Genomic DNA, 13,484 nt, shown 5'->3' on the forward strand with positions numbered 1-13,484 from the left:
TGCCATAATTTAAAAGCGGAATAAAAAATACATTGTAAAACAGAAACAACAAAAAGGACACAGCACGAAGGAATTATCTGAATGGGACGGAAATCAGTAGATACGATATGCACGTACAGACATAAGAAGATTACAATTTCAAAAAAATTGAATGATTTCTTTAAGAGAAATAGCTTAACAAATTGAGTTAGTAACGCGTTGGTCCATATCTGGTACATATACAAGCAGTTATTCGGCTTGGGTTTCATTAATAGAATTGTTGGATGTTCTCCTGATAGATATCGTGCCCAATTTCGTGTCACTTACGCGTTAGATAGTTAAAATTCCCAGATGGTTGGAGGGCTCTGCCCTTAATGCTCCAAACGTTCTCAGCTGGGAGGAGATCCGGCGACCTTGCTGGACAAGGTGGGGTTTGGCAAGCACGAAGAAAACTGGAAGACGCTCATGCCGTGTACAGACTGGCATTATCTTGCTGAAATGTAAGCCCTGGATGGCTTGCCGTGAAGGACAACAAAACGGAGGATAGAATATACTCGACGTACCACTGTTCTGTACGGATGCCGCGGCTGGCATCCAAAGAGGTCCTGCTATGAAAAGAAATGGCACTCAATACCATCACAGGCCGTATGGCGAGCGACAGGAAGGCTGGTGTCCCGCTGCTGTCCGGGGACTATCAAGACGAATCCTCACTGATCATCGTGGCTCAGTTCGAAGCGGGACTCATTGCTGAAGACAATTCTACTCCTGTCAATGGGACTCCACGCCGAAGACGTGTGTGGTTCATAGCAGGACCCGTTGGGTTGTAATCCGAGGCACGCTTACAGCACAGCGTTACGTCGACGATATCCTACGATCCCTTCTGCTGTTCTTTATGGTAAGCCATGCTAGGTTTACATTTCAGCAAGGTAATTCCCGCCCACACACGGCAAAGAGTTTCTGTTGCTTGCCAAGCAGTACCTGGGCCAGCTAGGTCGCCCGATCTCTCCCCAATACAGAACGTCTGGAGCATTATGGGAAGGACTCTCTAACCATCTCGGGATTTTGATGATCTAACGCGCAAACTCTTCAGAATTTAGCACCATATCCCTTAGGAAGACATCCGACAACACTATCAATGAATACCAAGACGAATAATTGCTTGCATAACGACCAGAGGTGGACCAACGCGCTATTGAGCTGCTGCTTGTAACGCACTTTTTATTGAATGAATCGTCTGCTTTTTCTGAAATTGTAATCACTGTCTGTACATGAACATGACATCTACCTATTTCGTCCCATTCGGGTAGTTCCTTCGTGTTGCGTCGTCTTCTTTTCCCTTGGAGTGTATATGTATATTGTTGTTGTTGCTGTTGTGGTCTTCAGTCCAGAGACTGGTTTGATGCAGCTCTCCATGCTACTCTATCCTGTGCAAGCTTCTTCATCTCCCAGTATCTACTGCAACCTACATCCCTCTGAATCTGCTTCGTGAATTCATCTCTTGGTCTCCCTCTACGATTTTTACCCTCCACGATGCCCTCCAATACTAAATTGGTGATCCCTTGATGCCTCAGAATATGACCTACCAACCGATCCCTTCTTCTAGTCAAGTTGTGCCACAAACTTCTCTTCCCCCCGTTCCTATTCAATACCTCCTCATTAGTTATGTGATCTTCCCATCTAATCTTCAGCATTATTATGTAGCACCACTTTTCGAAAGCTTCTATTGTCTTCTTGTCCAAACTATTTATCGTCCATGTTTCACTTCCATACATGGCTACACTCCATAGAAATACTTTCAGGAACGACTTCTTGACACTTAAATCTATACTCAATGTTAACAAATTTCTCTTCTTGAGAAACGCTTTCCTTGCCATTGCCAGTCTACATTTTTAAATTTCTGATATAGAGAATTTATGATGGAGAATTTGAATGACATTATTTCGGTACCATCAGTGCACCGAACTCGTGGGGCGACCTTATACATTTACGTTGCTTCAGCCTTCTCAAGTTGATAACATTACAATTTTTCCGTATTGTATTCGTGAACATCTTTCTAGCCCAGTACGTATTATCCGGTCCAGACCATGGTGCTGGTCTCGCAGCCACATTCCTGTAGCGAACTTTCTTGACAACCACAGACAGAATTGTTGCTTTAAATATTACGTGTGACAGTATCTTTTATTTTATTTGCAGCAAATATTTATGATATCGGTATTAACAGCGGAGTACAAATTATATGACATTCTACCTGGAGAAACTTTTATTGTTCTGACTTTGTAACAGTTTGTTTTCCACGTATCCATTTGGCAGCCACAACATTTAGTAACTGAAAAATGAGCAGTAGCAGACAATACTATTACTGTTTCACTTAGATTTGGAAGAGCACTTTAGTCCATTGGACGTGCTTTCTAGTGTAAACTGTAAGTAGGCTGTTTAGGTTTTAATGTTGGTAACGCCTTGTAGCACACCATATGAAAATCACTGACTGTGGTGTGTGAAGTCTGTGGCTGGTTTGCATTGTTGGTATATTTGCTATTTATTACTTCTCTTCAAATCACATTTGTCATGGAATGGTAACACACAGCAACAGAACGTATCAGCGTGATTTAAAACACTTTGTTACAGGAAATGTTCAAAATGTCCTCCGTTAGCGAGGATACATGCATCCACCATCCGTCGCATGGAATCGCTGATGCGCTGAAGCAGCCCTGGAGAACGGCGTATTGTATCACAGCCGTCCACAATACGAGCACGAAGAGTCTCTACATTTGGTATCGAGGTTGCGTAGACAAGAGCTTTCAAATGCCCCCATAAACGAAAGTCAAGAGGGTTGAGGTCAGGAGAGCGTGGAGGCCATGGAATTGGTCCGCCACTACCAATCCATCGGTCACCGAATCTGTTGTTGAGAAGCGTACCAACACTTCGACTGAAATGTGCAGGAGCTCCATCGTGCTTGAACTACATGTTGTGTCGTTCTTGTAAAGGCACATGTTCTAGCAGCACAGGTAGTGTATCCAGTATGAAATCATGATAACGTGCTCCATTGAGCGAAGGTGGAAGAAACTAAAATGAGCTCTAACATGGAAATTAAGCGTTTCTGGACACATGTCCACATAACATCTTTTCTTTATTTGTGTGTGAGGAATGTTTCCAGAAAGTTTGGCCGTACCTTTTTGTAACACCCTGTATATATGATGAATTTTGACCATTATTAAGGTAAATGCATTTTTTGTTCACTATGAAAATCTTTCATTTGCTAACTATGCCTATCAGTAATTAGTGCTTTCAGTAGTTAGAATCTTTTATTCAGCTGGCAGTATTGGCGCACGCTGCATTGCAGTAGTTTGAGTAACGAAGATTTTTGTGAGGTAAGTGATTCATGAAAGGTATAGGTTATTGTTAGTCAGGGCCATTTTTTTTTTATGGGGATTATTGAAAGTCAGATTGCGTTGCGCTAAAAAAAATATTGTGTGTCAGTTTAGTGATGATCAAAAGAAGTCAAGTGAGAAATGTCTGAGTACGTTCAGTTTTGCTCAGCTGTTTGAAAATCAAATAACTTATGAGGTTTATCAGCACAGTAATTCATTAATTTTTCTAGGGGGACGTTTCAAAACGTATTGGCGCAGGTGGTATAACTTGGTTTCAGCTTTCTCACTAGTGTGCCTCTGCTGTAGCTCGTTGTTACTGTCCCGTCAGCTTCCCCTGTAGACCGATGTCGGCTTCTGGTAGTGGGGTATAGCCGATAGGGGGAGAGAGAGAGGCGCTTCGCTTTTGGCTTTCACGGCGGGCGGGGACTGTCGGCCTGCGAGCATGCCCGCCACCGCTGCCGTTCCGCAATATCGGCATCGCTCCTATCGCGTATCTTCATTCAATTTCGACAGCTTACGACCGGGGACGTTGAAGATAATCTCGAATCTACTCTCCTCCCGAGGCGTACAGCAGTGCCTGGCTCCCGGCTGTGTTCCGCACACTCTGTGGAGAGATGACGCAGCTTTACACCTCGTAAACACAGAAAGCAGTTATAGAGAGAGATCTCTCCCGCTTCGTTTCAGCGACGTGTATACGGAAATACTCTCTCAGAACGTAAAGAAAATTGGCTACTGCTATTACGCACAACGGTGTAGGGCTGTACTGATTTTAGGGTTTTTCTTTGTTAGGGTTAAAAGTAGACTCAAAATAATGCACATACGAATATATTTTTTTATGTACTTCCCCTCTTGATGTTGAAAAAACTACTCTCATACACGAATCAGTTTTCTCTGATCTGGTCTCCTTAGGATGGTATTCAATACAAAACATAGGCAGCATAAATAATTTCTCACTATTCGTCTAGATGACTGGTAGTAAGCCCATCCTCACCGTCCACTAGCGGGCGTTCCAGCTGTCCTTGCGTAGGTGGTAGGGATTTTAAAAATATTTTGAATAGGCTTTTACAAAGTAAGTAATTATTAGTATATATTGTAATTTGGAGTACCTCTGCTTTATAAATTTTATGAGGTAACGTTTTTATCCTACTTTATAAACCACCATTAGCGTGGAACCGCTGTGTGGCTAGAAAATTTTACTACTAACAGAGATGAAAAAGTGGGTCGTAGGTAAAAAAAACTTGACTACGACTGGTCAAGATGATGACCAGTGATGTTGTCGGAGACGATGCAGAGGTATTTTGCAAGTAACGGAGAGCCAAGAATCATTATTCGCAGTCAGTCTCTTGCCACTTTATGAGCAGTCATAAGCCATGGTACTTGGAGTAGTTTTAGGGGCAAATACACTCCTGGAAATGGAAAAAAGAACACATTGACACCGGTGTGTCAGACCCACCATACTTGCTCCGGACACTGCGAGAGGGCTGTACAAGCAATGATCACACGCACGGCACAGCGGACACATCAGGAACCAGGGTGTTGGCCGTCGAATGGCGCTAGCTGCGCAGCATTTGTGCACCGCCGCCGTCAGTGTCAGCCAGTTTGCCGTGGCATACGGAGCTCCATCGCAGTCTTTAACACTGGTAGCATGCCGCGACAGCGTGGACGTGAACCGTATGTGCAGTTGACGGACTTTGAGCGAGGGCGTATAGTGGGCATGCGGGAGGCCGGGTGGACGTACCGCCGAATTGCTCAACACGTGGGGCGTGAGGTCTCCACAGTACATCGATGTTGTCGCCAGTGGTCGGCGGAAGGTGCACGTGCCCGTCGACCTGGGACCGGACCGCAGCGACGCACGGATGCACGCCAAGACCGTAGGATCCTACGCAGTGCCGTAGGGGACCGCACCGCCACTTCCCAGCAAATTAGGGACACTGTTGCTCCTGGGGTATCGGCGAGGACCATTCGCAACCGTCTCCATGAAGCTGGGCTACGGTCCCGCACACCGTTAGGCCGTCTTCCGCTCACGCCCCAACATCGTGCAGCCCGCCTCCAGTGGTGTCGCGACAGGCGTGAATGGAGGGACGAATGGAGACGTGTCGTCTTCAGCGATGAGAGTCGCTTCTGCCTTGGTGCCAATGATGGTCGTATGCGTGTTGGCGCCGTGCAGGTGAGCGCCACAATCAGGACTGCATACGACCGAGGCACACAGGGCCAACACCTGGCATCATGGTGTGGGGAGCGATCTCCTACACTGGCCGTACACCACTGGTGATCGTCGAGGGGACACTGAATAGTGCACGGTACATCCAAACCGTCATCGAACCCATCGTTCTACCATTCCTAGACCGGCAAGGGAACTTGCTGTTGCAACAGGACAATGCACGTCCGCATGTATCCCGTGCCACCCAACGTGCTCTAGAAGGTGTAAGTCAACTACCCTGGCCAGCAAGATCTCCGGATCTGTCCCCCATTGAGCATGTTTGGGACTGGATGAAGCGTCGTCTCACGCGGTCTGCACGTCCAGCACGAACGCTGGTCCAACTGAGGCGCCAGGTGGAAATGGCATGGCAAACCGTTCCACAGGACTACATCCAGCATTTCTACGATCGTCTCCATGGGAGAATAGCAGCCTGCATTGCTGCGAAAGGTGGATATACACTGTACTAGTGCCGACATTGTACATGCTCTGTTGCCTGTGTCTATGTGCCTGTGGTTCTGTCAGTGTGATCATGTGATGCATCTGACCCCAGGAATGTGTCAATAAAGTTTCCCCTTCCTGGGACAATGAATTCACGGTGTTCTTATTTCAATTTCCAGGAGTGTATATTCGCAATACGTAAGTCGTTTACCCGATACATTAACAGGGAAACACTACGACGCAGTGCTTTCAAGTTAATGGTTTTCCCGCTAAGCCTATTGGATTTGAGTACCTGCCTAGTTTCCAAATTTTGCATCTAGTGGCTACTGGGAATTATGGAGGATTTTAAAAATGTTTGGATGGTTTGACGGCTAAATTATTTTCAATAATCACTTGATCCATTCAGTATGCAGCTAACAGCACTATTTAATTAGCTAACGACTAGTAGCTCTTAAATTTACATCACCTAAACATGTATAGTACACGATATTTCGTTTCCTTTCCCTTACTGTTATGCGCTCGCATTGTTGTGCGGTATAGTGTTAATAAATGTGCACGTGCATGCGTAGTACATATAGTTGTAATATTGGTAATTTTCGCCTCACAAACATTAGTATACTCTCAATAGCAAAAGCTTGATGGCCTGAAGTTATCGAACAATTGTAAGGTAAAAGAAATGAACTGTCGCATAGCAGTGACAGAATCTATTATTCTTTATCTTTGCCGCTCCTGCGTGGCGGCTGTAAATCTCTGTGTACACGTATCGATTAATGATATAAAAAGAATTCTGTTTTTTCAAGACCAATGAGGCATTGAACGCTTCACATTTTATTTTTTCTATTCCATGAAAGGCGGACGCGGACTTGTTGCTTTCCGAAATCTGTATTTTGTAATCTGTGCAAAATAGTCTGTAAATGTGCTAATTGTCTTCTTAATCAGAAAACATAGTTTTATGTAATTAATTACGAGCAGGCACCATCAAGAGGGCATTAATCTCAAGTATTCCTTGTGATGTGCGAAGCTTTTTTTAATAAGCACCAGCTATTGTATTTGTTATATAAAAAGATACATAGCATTAAAAAACGTTTGTTACATATGAAGTGTGTTTATTTAGACAAACTATTCTTAAATATCTCCATGTCCTCATTACTTGAATGTTAATCATTTTGTATCAGTTTATCTCCAGAAATTACGATCACGCTGATGGACCGAACGCAGCAACGAGGCAGGAGGAACGTTATCGTTTTCCTCTCAAATAAATTAATCTGCTGCTCCATGTCCAAGAATGTCAGATATGTTATGACCCGTTGCTACAATTCAATTAGTATCTGTTTCTGTCACCAAGTTACACACAAATCATCATTATATCTTCAAGTAGTGCCAGTGATAATGTGATGTACTTTACGTCAGTGAATATTGTTTTGGTGATAACATGGATAAAGTAAATGCACAGTATACTCAAAAATATCGTGCTGAATGGCTACGCAATAGTAAATCTACAGACTGACACAAGAGCATGTCGTAAATTCTGTAGGATTACTTTGTTAGTACGTTACACAGACATATTAAGCCACAGCGATACAAAGAAAAGGAAAAAAAAAGAAACGCAATATAGCTGCAGCATCATTTTCTAGCCACCTTTCAAAACCACGAAAGGATGTTTACAAGGCAATCAAGCCGAGGGTTCCTGCGCATTATGTGTATCCAACCATTTTGCGATCAAGTCATGTGATCACTTAAGTTATTTGAACAAGACCAAATTCAGAAATAGTGATGTTTCCAGAAAACTTCAAATCCACAGAACAAAGTGCGGGTCAGTAACAAAACATGTATTAAGGCTCCATTTTGTGGAAAATTTGCTCCAAGGTATCGGTGACAGCACGTACTGCATTACAACTGATGAATCAACGGGCATTAGCGTGCCCAAACTTTTAGGAAGAACAGTGATGTATTACAGTGTTGCAACAAATGCGATCATGTCAACATTTTTTAATGTAGCTGACCTCGAGCATTGTAATGCACAGTCTGTTGTAATAGCATTTAATGACACGCTTGAAAAATTCAAATAAGATTCAAACAAGCAGCTGGGTATAGGCACACACAGTACGAATGTAAGTCCAGTTGTTAACTATGGTGCCCATCAAATTTTGGAAAAAGTTATTCCACATTTGATCAGTACAAAATGTGGGTGCCATTCAATTCAACATGCTACTTCTGCTACGAGTGGAACGCTGGCAAGAAATCTTGCACTCTTACGTATGGAAACATATAATTGCTTTGTGCTTTCTTCAGCTCACCAATAGTTGTCTGTACGACCCTACACGAGTCTGTAGAAGAATTACAGACGACCCTAGTTAGAGCTTAGAATGCACTTTGAAATAACGCAAATTGAAGACAAGTGTTACACTGCCGGAATGCTTTATGCAATTTTTTCTGGCGTATTTAATATTTTTAAGGCCGAGTCTTCCAGACTTGATGATAGTTAATAAACATTTTGAATCCAATACAGGGGATCCGTGTAAGCTTTTAAATGACATCGTTGTGCTTATAGAGTCGTTAAAGAAAAAACATGCTGTCCCCACATTTCCTGTGAAAATAAAATAAAATTTAGGCTTTGAAAAACACTTAAATCTTAAACCATATCTAGGATATGGACTCGAAAAAAAGACTGATGAATTGAGAAAATCTCAATTACATCGAGAACAAGAACACGTCCTACGTCAGAGATGCGTCTAATTTATCTGGCAATCAACAATTCCGTTGTTTCAAGTACTTCCAGACAGTACTGACTCTGAGGAGAATTTCAATTCTTTCACGGTCCGAAGTTATTCGGGTCGTTAAAGATACATTGAGTCCTCCACGCGGATTGTGTAATATTGACCGTGGCACAATAACAAAAATTGATTTTCAATGCCCAAATCTGGCTCTTATCAAATTGTCCGAAACCACAGACACAGTTAATTTCTGGCGTGAAATTCTTAAATATGCGAACGACATCGACCCATTTTACGAAATGGTAAGGTTTACATTGTCGCGACTAGTGTGACCATGCTACAATGCGGAAACGGGAATATACTTCAGCCAGATGAAAGTTATTAACATTAAAGCGAGGAATAAGATGGGATCCGAAATTATGAAATCGCTTTTGTCGATTCGGGCAGGAATGAGAAGGAAGAATCAATCATGAGACAACAATAATGAACTTCCATTAGCGGTGATGAAGCGGATAGGAACTGTTACGGCATGGACAGCATCTGAAAGTGCTTCATCCACTAAAACCTCTACCTTTGGTGGTGAACCTTCTATGCAGAAAGACGTCTATAATACCGACCTGTTCATTGTTCTTCACATTCACTGAAGACTGCAACGTTGTCAGCGAGTCTTATCACTGATATTCTTTCTTAGTGGATTTTAACACATCTCGGAACCTTTCTTTTATTTCCGCCATTGCTTCTTCCCTGCACAGATTGAACGGTAGGGTCGAAAGACTGCATCCCTGTATTACACCATTTTTAATACAAGCACTTCCTTCCTGGTCTTCAATTCTTATCGTTCCCTTTTTGTTCTTGTTCATACTGTAAATTACCCGTCTTTCCCAACAGCTTACTCCTATTTTTCTCAGAATTTCGAATATCTTGCACCATTTTACATTGTCGAAAGCTTTTTCTATGTCGACAAATTCTCTGAGCGTGTTTTAATTTTTCTTCAGCTTTGCTTTCAATGTCAATCACAAAGTGAGAACATTTTGCGTGGCCCCTTTCCTTTTCTAAAGCCAAACTTATCCTGATGTAACTGATTCCCAACTTTCTTTTTCACTCTTCTGTATACTATTCTTGTCAGCAGCTTGGGTGCATGAGCTATTAAGTAGTTTTTGGGATAATTTTCGCACTTTTCCATCTTCGGAATACTTTTCAAGGAGTCTGGAAAAGATTTTAATTTCTACATATCGTCTAGAATGTTCATTTTGTTGCTATTTCACACAGTGATTTTAGAAATTCCGATAAGATGTGATCTGTCCCTTCTGCCTTCTTTCATCTGAAGTCTTCCAGAGCTCATTTAAATTCTGAGTTAATACTTGATCCCCTACGTCATCCATAACGACTCCATTTTCTTCTTCTATCCTGTCATCAGACAAGTTCTCTACGTAACATAGATCTTCAGTGTAGGTTACTCTCTGAAACGTATCCCCTTTCTTCTATGAGTTTGAAAGTGGAATTCCCACTATACTCTTAATGTTTCCACTCTTTCTTTTAATTTCACCGAAGGTTGTTTTGACTTTTTTATATGCTGAGTCACTCCTCACAACTTTCATTTAGTTTTCAATTTCTTGACAACCTTCCTGCAGCCATCTCCCCTTGGCTGCCCTCCAATGCCTATTTATTTCATTCCTAAGAATCTATATTGCTGAATTTCTTTCTGTGCCTATACGTTTTTACACTTCATTCTTTCGTCAGTCGATTTAATTCTTTCATGTGTGACTCAGGATTTCTTTGCAATTGTCTTCCTTGTATCAATGTTTGTCTGTCAAACATCTGTGATTGTCCCTTTTAAACACGTCCAATCCTCTTCAACTGAACTGATTACTCTGATGTTCCTTATAGCAGTATCCTCACTCTTAGCGAACTTCAAACACGTGTCGTCATTCCGCATTACTTCAGTATTCCACTTCATCAACATTGACTCTTTGGGACGATCCTTTTGAACTTAAACTACTCTTCGTCAGTACTAAATTATGATCTGAGTCTGCATTTGTGCATGGGTGCACCTTACAATTCGATATCTGATTTCGGAATCTCTCTTTGACCGTGATGTAATCCAGCTGGAACCTTCCTATGTCTCCGGTTCTTTTGCAAGTATTCCTCCCATTCTTTTGATTCTTGAACAAAATATTCGCTATGACCATCTAAAATTCCTTGCAGAACTCTATTAGTCTTTGTCCACTCTCGTTCTTACTACCTAACCCATATTATCCTGCCACTTTTCTTCAATTCTTTTCCCTACAACAGTTTTCCAGTCCTTCGTGACTATTAGATTTTCATCTCTCTTTACATTTTGAATTAGCCATTTGATATCCTCATATGCGTTACCTCTTCATCTGCTGCTACTTTTGCATGTATACGTGAACTACCGTTGTGAGCGTTGTTTTCTGTCGATTCTGCTGAAGACAGTCCTATCACTGAACTGTTAACAACAGCTCATTCCGTACCCTACTTTCTCATTCATAGCGAGTTCTACTAGCGCTATATAGTTTTCTGCTGATGTTGATGTTACCCTTCATTCGTCTAACATAAATCCTTAGCTTCCTTCTATTTCACTTCATACACCCCCACTGTATCCATATTGCACTTTTACATTTTTTTTCCAGATTTTATAGTTTCGCTACTACGTTCAAACATCTGACACTTCATGCTCTGAGTCTTAGTTTGTTATTCCATAATTTTCTCATGATGACAGCCCCTTTCGCAGTACCCTCCCACAAATCCGAACGGGGGAGTAATCCGGAATTGTTTGCCAGTGGAGGATTCGTCATGACACTTTTCAGGTACACCCTTCATGTCCTATTGATTGATATGATTGCGTTCTGCGTCCTCATGCCGTTTATCATTCCTGTTTCTTCCGCCTTTAGAGGCAGTTTCCCACCTGAAGGACAACAGACTGGCTGTCCGCTCCACCGCCCTCTTCGACTAGACCGTTACAGGACGAGGGCGACTTCTTAGGATGGAAATTTTTGGCCGCTATTGCTGATGATTTTTATTCAAAATTTAAGCCTATTTCGAACGCAGCATCCTTAAGTTACTACTTAAAGACACAAGCCTAAAGAACGGGTGCAATTACCACTGTACTATTGCACAATGGTGTTGACAATATAATAGGGTAGTATAGAGGAGAACGTCAAAAATATTGCACAATAGTACCCTAGATTCCCCCCGATTCTGCAGAGAATCTCCGCATTGCCTATCTTATCGTTCCACCTAATTTTCAACTTACTTTTGTATGACCTCAAACGCTTCGATTCACTTCGTTTCCAATTTTACCACAGTCCATTATTCACTTCCGTATAATGCTGTGCTCTAAACAGATATGCTCATAAATTTCTTTCTCAAATTAAGTCCGATGTTCAATACTTTCAGATTTTTCTTGTCCAGAAAAGTCGTCTTTTCCTGCGCTAATTTGCGTTTTATGTTCTCCTTCCTTCGTCTGTCAAGGATTATTTTGCTTCGAAGAGAGCAGAGCTCCAGAGTATCATTTACTTCATTAGCGCCGATTTTCATGTTAATTTTTTCGCTAATATGATTTTTCTTTTCTTTACTTTCGTTTATCGTCAGCTAACTCTAATCTTTCCCTCTTGGTCCCTGTACATGATGTAGATTCTTCTTATTTCCCTAGAGCTGACTCACACATTTCACATGATTTCAAACATTTGCACCCTTTTACATGGTCGAACCATTTCTCCAGATCGATAAATACCATTAACGTCACTTAATGTTCCGTAAGTCTCGCTTCCAATTTCAATCGCAGCAAAGTCGGAACTACCTCTCTCATGCCCTAACCTTTCCGAAAGCCAACTGATCGTCATCTAACAGATCGTCAGTTTTCATGTCGAGTCTTCTCTGCATTATTCTTATCATTAACCTGAATGCTTGAGCCGTTAAGGTGATTGCACGATAGTTCTCGCATTTATCTGCGCTTTATAATGTCGGGACTGTGTGGATGATTGCCTTCCGAAAGTCTGACGGTATATTTCCAGACGGACAAATTTTAAAAACCCACATGAATAGTCGCTTAGTCGCCACTTCCACGTCAGAAATTTAAGTAATATTATCTATCCCTTCTGCCTTATTTGTTAGCAATTCCCCCAGAGCTTTCTGAAACTCGGACCCTAATACTGGATCCCCTATGTCTTGCAAATTGTCTCCCATTCTGCCTCAAAGACGTCACCAGACAAGTCCTCCCATCTTAGAGGTCATCGATGTGCTCTTTCCACGCGTTTGCTCTGTGCTCTGTGCTTAGGGGTGGAAAGTCCATTGCACTCTTAGTGTCGTCACCCTTGCTTTTGACTTCATGGAAGGTTGTTTGACTATTCTTTTCAATGAATCAATTCTTTCGAGAACTATTCCTTTTCGATTTCTTCACATTTTTCCTGCAGCCTTTCCACATTGGCTTAACTGCACTTTCTATTTATTTCATTTATAAGTGACTTATACTTCCCCGAAATTTTTTATACGTCCTTCTTTCGTCGTGTACTACTACAACTTCCCTGCAGTTACCTTAGTCTGTCCAACTTTCGTCATCGACCTTTCTAGAGATGTCCATCTCTCTTCAACTCAGCCGCCTACTGTGTTGTTCGTCACAGCAGTATGCGTTCCGTCAGAGAGCTCGAAACACATTTCACCATGCCTCTCTTCGTCAGCATCCCACTTCCTTTCACACGACCCTTCCGCTACTTTGCATCATTACAAAATTGTGATCGGTGTCGATAATTGCTCCTGGGCATGCCT

Source organism: Schistocerca cancellata, chromosome 2 (genome assembly GCF_023864275.1).
Source record: "Schistocerca cancellata isolate TAMUIC-IGC-003103 chromosome 2, iqSchCanc2.1, whole genome shotgun sequence".
Classification (NCBI taxonomy): Eukaryota; Metazoa; Arthropoda; class Insecta; order Orthoptera; family Acrididae; genus Schistocerca; species Schistocerca cancellata.